This window comes from Anabrus simplex, chromosome 4 (assembly GCF_040414725.1).
Source record: "Anabrus simplex isolate iqAnaSimp1 chromosome 4, ASM4041472v1, whole genome shotgun sequence".
In the NCBI taxonomy this organism is placed as follows: domain Eukaryota; kingdom Metazoa; phylum Arthropoda; class Insecta; order Orthoptera; family Tettigoniidae; genus Anabrus; species Anabrus simplex.
Window position 1 is genome coordinate 454,166,702 of NC_090268.1, and position 8,191 is coordinate 454,174,892.

Genomic DNA, 8,191 nt, shown 5'->3' on the forward strand with positions numbered 1-8,191 from the left:
CTAACCTAACCTAACCTAACCTAACCTAACCTAACCTAACCTAACCTAACCTAACCTAACCTAACCTAACCTAACCTAACCTAACCTAACCTAACCTAACCTAACCTAACCTAACCTAACCTAACCTAACCTAACCTAACCTAACCTAACCTAACCTAACCTAACCTAACCTAACCTAACCTAACCTAACCTAACCTAACCTAACCTAACCTAACCTAACCTAACCTAACCTAACCTAACCTAACCTAACCTAACCTAACCTAACCTAACCTAACCTAACCTAACCTAACCTAACCTAACCTAACCTAACCTAACCTAACCTAACCTAACCTAACCTAACCTAACCTAACCTAACCTAACCTAACCTAACCTAACCTAACCTAACCTAACCTAACCTAACCTAACCTAACCTAACCTAACCTAACCTAACCTAACCTAACCTAACCTAACCTAACCTAACCTAACCTAACCTAACCTAACCTAACCTAACCTAACCTAACCTAACCTAACCTAACCTAACCTAACCTAACCTAACCTAACCTAACCTAACCTAACCTAACCTAACCTAACCTAACCTAACCTAACCTAACCTAACCTAACCTAACCTAACCTAACCTAACCTAACCTAACCTAACCTAACCTAACCTAACCTAACCTAACCTAACCTAACCTAACCTAACCTAACCTAACCTAACCTAACCTAACCTAACCTAACCTAACCTAACCTAACCTAACCTAACCTAACCTAACCTAACCTAACCTAACCTAACCTAACCTAACCTCACCTAACCTCACCTAACCTCACCTAACCTCACCTAACCTCACCTAACCTAACCTAACCTAACCTCACCTCACCTAACCTCACCTCACCTAACCTCACCTAACCTCACCTCACCTAACCTCACCTCACCTCACCTAACCTAACCTCACCTAACCTCACCTAACCTAACCTCACCTCACCTAACCTCACCTCACCTAACCTCACCTAACCTCACCTCACCTAACCTCACCTCACCTCACCTAACCTAACCTCACCTAACCTCACCTCACCTAACCTCACCTCACCTCACCTAACCTAACCTCACCTAACCTAACCTCACCTCACCTCACCTAACCTAACCTCACCTAACCTAACCTCACCTCACCTCACCTCACCTCACCTCACCTAACCTCACCTAACCTAACCTCACCTAACCTAACCTAACCTAACCTCACCTAACCTAACCTCACCTCACCTCACCTCACCTCACCTAACCTAACCTCACCTAACCTAACCTAACCTAACCTAACCTAACCTAACCTAACCTCACCTCACCTCACCTAACCTAACCTAACCTAACCTAACCTAACCTAACCTAACCTCACCTAACCTCACCTAACCTAACCTAACCTAACCTAACCTAACCTAACCTAACCTAACCTAACCTAACCTAACCTAACCTAACCTAACCTAACCTAACCTAACCTAACCTAACCTAACCTAACCTAACCTAACCTAACCTAACCTAACCTAACCTAACCTAACCTAACCTAACCTAACCTAACCTAACCTAACCTAACGTAAGGTAACGACGTAGAAATTGCAAAATTTAAAATATTTAGAAATTATCCACTAAAAAATTCGAAATATTAAGCAGGCTTTCGTTTCGAGCTCTCTTGTGGCTAAACGGTAATTGTTATCAATAAACGGACTGCACTTTCTTGCCTACAATGAAGAGATGACTTTTATTCGTATCTCGACTTTTACTACCTTAGATTGAGCTTCATTTTCCCGGTTTTGCCCATTTTTGTTGAATTTCCATATAATATTTTACTGATTCACACACTCGTAAGATAGATAGATGAACGAAATTCAGCACCGACTTTGGTTATTCTAGCTGCATTGCAAGTATGGGAGAACGGACGGTAAATGAGGTAACACTATTGAAATTTCAGCCTAACCTTCTTAAGCAATCTATGGTGAAGTCCATTGAGATACGGCAAAACCTCAAATAACCGAAATTATAGGCCGTTTCATCGACAACCAGCCTGCAATGTTTCAAGACTGTAGCTGTCTGCTATGTTGGCGAAATTATTTTTCAACTGGTGCTAAGCGGACGAAATTTGATATGGATCGAAACGTTCACCCCTTTCTATGGTATAAATTGGCGAGATATGTGAAAATGCCCCAGACAGTACAGTAGGCGACTAAATGGGACGTCTGGAGGTGAAATCCTTACCTCGATACGACTTACCGTTTGGCCGCAATGATTTTCCAAATGAAAGTCTGCACTATTTAGCGTGCACATTGCCCGGCTCTATCTTATCTTATATATATAAAGCCACAAGGCTAACTGACTGACTCACTGACTGACTGACATTAATGTATGCCCACTTGTAGGTGAGCTAGGAACTTGAAATTCGGCATTGTGATAGCTATTTGGCTGCAACCCAAGGAAAAATTACAAAAAGTTCAAATTTTTTCATATTTATCCCCCTCCCCCGAATCACTCAAATTTCGGGTCAGACCCTTCCAGATGAGCTAGGAACTTGAAATTCGGCAGTCTGATAGCTATTAGGCTGCAACCCAAGGAGAAATTCCAAAAAGTTCAAATTTTTCATATTCATCCCACCCCCGCCCAATCAATATATCCAGCTCAAATTTCGTGTTAGACCCTTCCTAACCAAAATTGGATGTCGTTTCATCGTCGTCCGGCCTGCAAAGTTTCAAGACTGTAGCTTTCTGCTAAGTTCAAAAAATCATTTTTCAACATGCCAAAAGCGGAAGAAATTTGACATGGATCGAAACGTTTCCCTCTTTCTATGGTATAAATAGGCGAGATACGAGAAAATGACTAAGGCAGTAATGTAGGCAATTAAAAGGGTCGTCTCCTGTCACAATATGTACTTCGATACGACGTACCGTTTGAACGCAATAAATTTCCATATGGAAGTCTGCACTATTTAGCGTGCACATTGCGTGGCTGTATCATATATATAAAGCCACAAGGTTGACAGACAGACTGACTGACTGACTGACTGACTGACTGACTGACTGACTGACTGACTGACTGACTGACTGACTGACTGACATTAATGTTTGCCCCCTTCCAGATGAGGTAGGAACATGAAATTAGGCAATCTGATAGCTATTAGGCTGATACCCAAGGAAAAGTTCCAATAAGATGAAATTTTTCTTATTTAGCCCCGCTCCCGCCCAATCAAAATATCGGACTCTGATTTCGTGTTAGACCCTTCCAGATGAACTAGAAAGGTGAATTTCAGCAATCTGATAGCTATGAGGCTCCAACCAAAGGAAAATTTCCAAAAGTACAATTTTTTCCCAATCCAAATACCGCTCTCAAATTTCGTGTTAGACCCTTCCAGGTGAACTAGAAAGGTGAAGTTTGGCAGTCTGATAGCTATGAGGCTGCAACCCAAGGAAAAATTCCAAAAGTTCAACTTTTTCATATTTAGCCCCCCCCCCCTAAAACTCCCAATCAAAACATCGGTCTCAAATTTCGTGTTAGACCCTTCCACTTGAACTAGAAAGGTGAAATTCAGCAGTTTGATAGATATTGGGCTGTAAGCTAAGGAGAAATTGAAAAACCTTCCAATTTTTCATATGTACCCCCCTCCCCACCCGATCAAAGTATCGGTATCTAATTTCGGGTTAGACCCTTCCGGATGAGCTAGGAACTATAAATTCGGCGATCTGATAGCTAATAGGCTGTAACCCTAGGAAAAATTCCCAAAAGTTTTAATTTTAATTTTTGCACGTCTCCCAAAAACAAAATGGCGGACGCCATGATGCAGTGCCATACAAAATTAAAATTTGGCAAAGTTCTAGATCCTGGCCTGTAACCGACATTTAAATTGCAAGCATTGCAAATATTTAATAGTTTACCCACTGAAAAAGTCGGAATATTAAGCCAAATTTAATAACGGTGCAGACCTTTGTTCCGAGCTATCTTGCGGCTGAACGGTAATTGCTATCAATGAAAGGAATGCACTTTCGGTTTCTAAAATTAGGAGTCATACAACTTTGGTCCTATGCCTTTTTGTCGTATCTCGACCCCTTCTACCTCAGATTGAGCTTCACTTCCACGCTTTTGTTAATTTTGTTCAATTTCCATTCATTACTTTACTGATTCACATACTCATAAATCAGATAGATGCACGAAATTCAACACGGTAATTTGCTCGATCATTGGCCATATATAGACCGACTTTCATTATTTTAGCTGCCTTGAATGTTTGGGAAAACGGAAGGAATATGTGGAAACACTTATCAAATTTCAGGCTAATTTATGTTTCATTAGCAATTTATGGTGAAGTCCATGGAGATACGGAAAAACCTCTGATAACAAAAATACTAGGTGGCTTCATCGTCGACCTGCCTGCCAAGTTTCAAGGCTCTAGCTGTCTGATAAGTTGGCAAAATTATTTTTCAACTCGTGAAAAGCGGACGAAATTTGACGTGGATCGAAAAGTTCACTTCTTTCTATGGTATAGATAGCTTAGGTAAAACAACATGTTTAAGACATTAACGTAGGCAACTAGAAGGGTCGTCTGATGTCGCAATCCGTTTTTCTATACGACGTACCGTTTGGCAGCAATAAATTTTCAAATGAAAATTTGCATTACTTAGCGTGCACATTCCCTGGCCCTATCGGCAATCTGATAGCTATTAGGTTGTAATCCGGTGAAAAATTCAAATAAGTTTGAATGTTTACTTTTTACACTTTCCCGCCAAAAAAATGGCGGGTGCTATTTCCGGGTGCACTTAAAAATTGAAATCGCCGAAATTGTAGTTGTTACCCTGTAACTTATACTTTTTACGTCTGAAAAGTATCGATTTAATCAGGCTAATTTCATGCAGTTGCAGACCTTCGTTTGGAAAGCCTTTCTGCCTGAACAGTAATTTCAATCAAAATTGGATAGCACTTTCTGTCCCGGGAATGATGCGATGTATAAATTTAGTCCTATGAAAGTTTTAAGACCCTAGCTGACTATTAAGTGAATAAAATAATTCTTCAACTTGTGAAACTTGCCCCAGATCGAAAAGTTTACTCCTATCCATACAATAAAAATGGCCAGTATACGATAAAACATATTAGCACCAAACACGCCGGCGGGTAAAAGTTCCGTGCGTTGGCAGAGTCCGTTTGTTGATGCGACATACCGTTTCTCCAGAGTCTATTTCGAAATGTCCATTTGTAATGTGGAGTACCCGGGGGTTTGGGGGCGGAGCCCCCAACGAGCGAAAGCCGCAAGGCTCACTCACTGACATAAATGTTTCCCCACTTCGACATGAGCTAGAAAGTTGAAATTTGGCAATGTGATAGCTATTAGCGTGTAACCTACGGAAAAATTACAAAAATTTTAAATTTTAAACTGAGTCCCCCTCCCCCCAAACAAAATGGCGGACGCCGCGATGCAGTGCCCTACAAAATTAAAATTTGGCAAAGTTGAAGCTCCTAGCCTGTAACCGACGTAGGCGTTGCAATAAGTTAAAATATTTAATATTTTATACACAAAAATATTCGAAATATTAAACCAAATTTAATGACGGTGCAGGCTTTCGTTTCGAGCTCTCTTGTGGCTAAACGGTAATGGTAATCAAGAAACGGACTGCATTTTCCTACCTTAAAATGAAGAGATCTACAACTTTGGTCCTACGACTTTTTGTCGTATCTCGACTCCTTCTACCTTAGATTGAGCTTCACTTCCCCGGTTTTAGTCATTTTTGTTAAATTTCCATAAATGATTTTACTGATTCACACACTCATAAGATAGTTAGAAGAACGAAATTCAGCACGCTCCTTCTAGCTGCCTTGAAAGTATTGGAAAACGGAGGGTATATGTGGAAACACTATTGAAATTTCAGCCTAATTTATGATTCTTAAGCAATTTACGGCGAAGCCCGTTGAGATACGGCGAAACGTCCAATAACCAAAATTATAGGTCTTTTCATCGTCAACCTGTCTGCTAAGTTGGCGAAATTATTTTTCAACTTGTGAAAAGTGGACGAAATTTGACATGGATCGAAACGTTCACCTCTTTCTATGGTATAAATATGCAGGATACGAGAAGGCGCCTGAGACAGTAATGTAGACCACTAAAAGCGTCGTCTGACGCCGCAATCCGTACCTGGATACGACGCACCGTTTTCCCGCAATAAATTTCCAAAATAAAGCCTGCACTATTTACCATGCACATTGCCTGGCTCTATCTTTAAAGACGCAAGGCTCACTCACTGACATAAATGTTTACCCACTTTGACATGAGCTAGAAACTTGAAATTTGGCAATGTGATAGCTATTAGCGTGTAACCTACGGAAAAATTCAAAAATTTTAAATTTTAAATTTTTGACCCCCTCCCCCCAAACAAAATGGCGGACGCCGTGATGCAGTGCCCTACAAAATTAAAATTTTTCAAAGTTGTAGCTCCTAGACTGTAACCGACGTAGACATTGCAATAAGTTAAAATATTTAATATTTTATCCACAAAAATATTCGAAATATTAGGCCAAATTTAATGACGGTTCAGGCTTTCGTTTAGAGCTCTCTTGTGGCTAAACGGTAATGGTTATCAACAAATGGACTGCACTTTCGCGCCCTAAAATGAAGAGATCTACAACTTTGGTCCTATGACATTTTGTCGTATCTCGACTCCTTCTACCTTAGATTGAGCTTCATTTCCCCGGTTTTGATCATTTTTGTTAAATTTCCATAAATGATTTTACTGATTCACACAATCATAGGATAGTTAGATGAACGAAATTCAGCACGCTCCTTGGCAACGTCATTGGCCATATGTAGACTTCTTCTTTTCCTGCCGCTCTTTCCCCACACCTGTGGGGACGCGGGTGCGAACTGCGTCGCACATGTGGATTTGGCCCTGTTTTTACGGCAGGATGCCCTTCCTGACGCCAACCCTCAATGGAGGGATGTGAGCACTATTGCGTGTTTCTGTGGTGGTTGGTAGTGTAGTATGTTGTCTGAATATGATGAAGAGAGTGTTGGGACGGACATATACACCCAGTCCCCGAGCCAGAAGAATTAATCAGAAGCGATTAAAACCCCCGACGCGGCCGGGAATCGAACACGGGACCCTCTGAACCGAATTCCAGTACGCTGACCATTCAGCATTGGCCATATGTAGACTAACTTTCGTTATTCTAGCTGCCTTGAAAGTATGGGAAAACGGAGGGTATATGTGGAAACACTATTGAAATTTCAGCCTAATTTATGATTCTTAAGCAATTTACGGCGAAGCCCGTTGAGATACGGCGAAACCTCCAATAACCAAAATTATAGGTCCTTTCATTGTCAACTTGCCTGCAAAGTTTCAAGACTGTTGCTGTCTGCTAAGTTGGCGAAATTATTTTTCAAATTGTGAAAAGTGGACAAAATTTGACATGGATCGAAAATTTCACCTCTTTCTATGGCATAAATATGCAGGATACGAGAAGGCGCCTGAGACAGTAATGTAGACGACAAAAATCTTATCCTGCTTATGTATATAAAGCCACAAGGCTGACTCACTGACTGACTGACTGACATTAATGTTTGCCCACTTCCAAGTGAGGTAGGAACTTGAAATTCGGCAGTCTGATAGCTATTAGGCTGCAACCGAAGGAAAAATTCAAAAATGTTGAAATTTTCATATTTAGCCCCCCTTTCGAAAAATCACATTATCGGACTAAAATTTAGTGTTAGACCCTTCCAGATGAGCTAGGAACTTGAAATTCGGCAGTCGGATAGCTATTAGGCTGCAACCCAAGGCAAAATTCCAAAGAGTTCATTTTTTTATATTTAGCCCCCGACCGAATCATAATATCGGACTCAAATATCGGGTTAGACCCTTCCGTTCCAGATAAGATGGAAATTTGGAATTCGGCAGTCTGATAGCTATTAGGCTGCAACCCAAGGAAAAATTAAAAAACGTTGAAAATTTTCATACTTGGCCCCCCTGCCGCCCCATCAAAATATCGGACTAAAATTTCCTGTTAGACCCTTCCAGATGAGCTAGGAACTTGAAATTCGGAGATCTGATAGCTATTAGGCTGTAACCCAAGGAAAAATTCCAAAATGTACAACTTTTTCGTATTTAGCCCCCATCGAATCAAAATATCGGACTCAAATTTCGGGTTAAGCCCTTCCGTTCCAGATGAGCTGGAAAATTGGAATTCGGCAGTCTGATAGC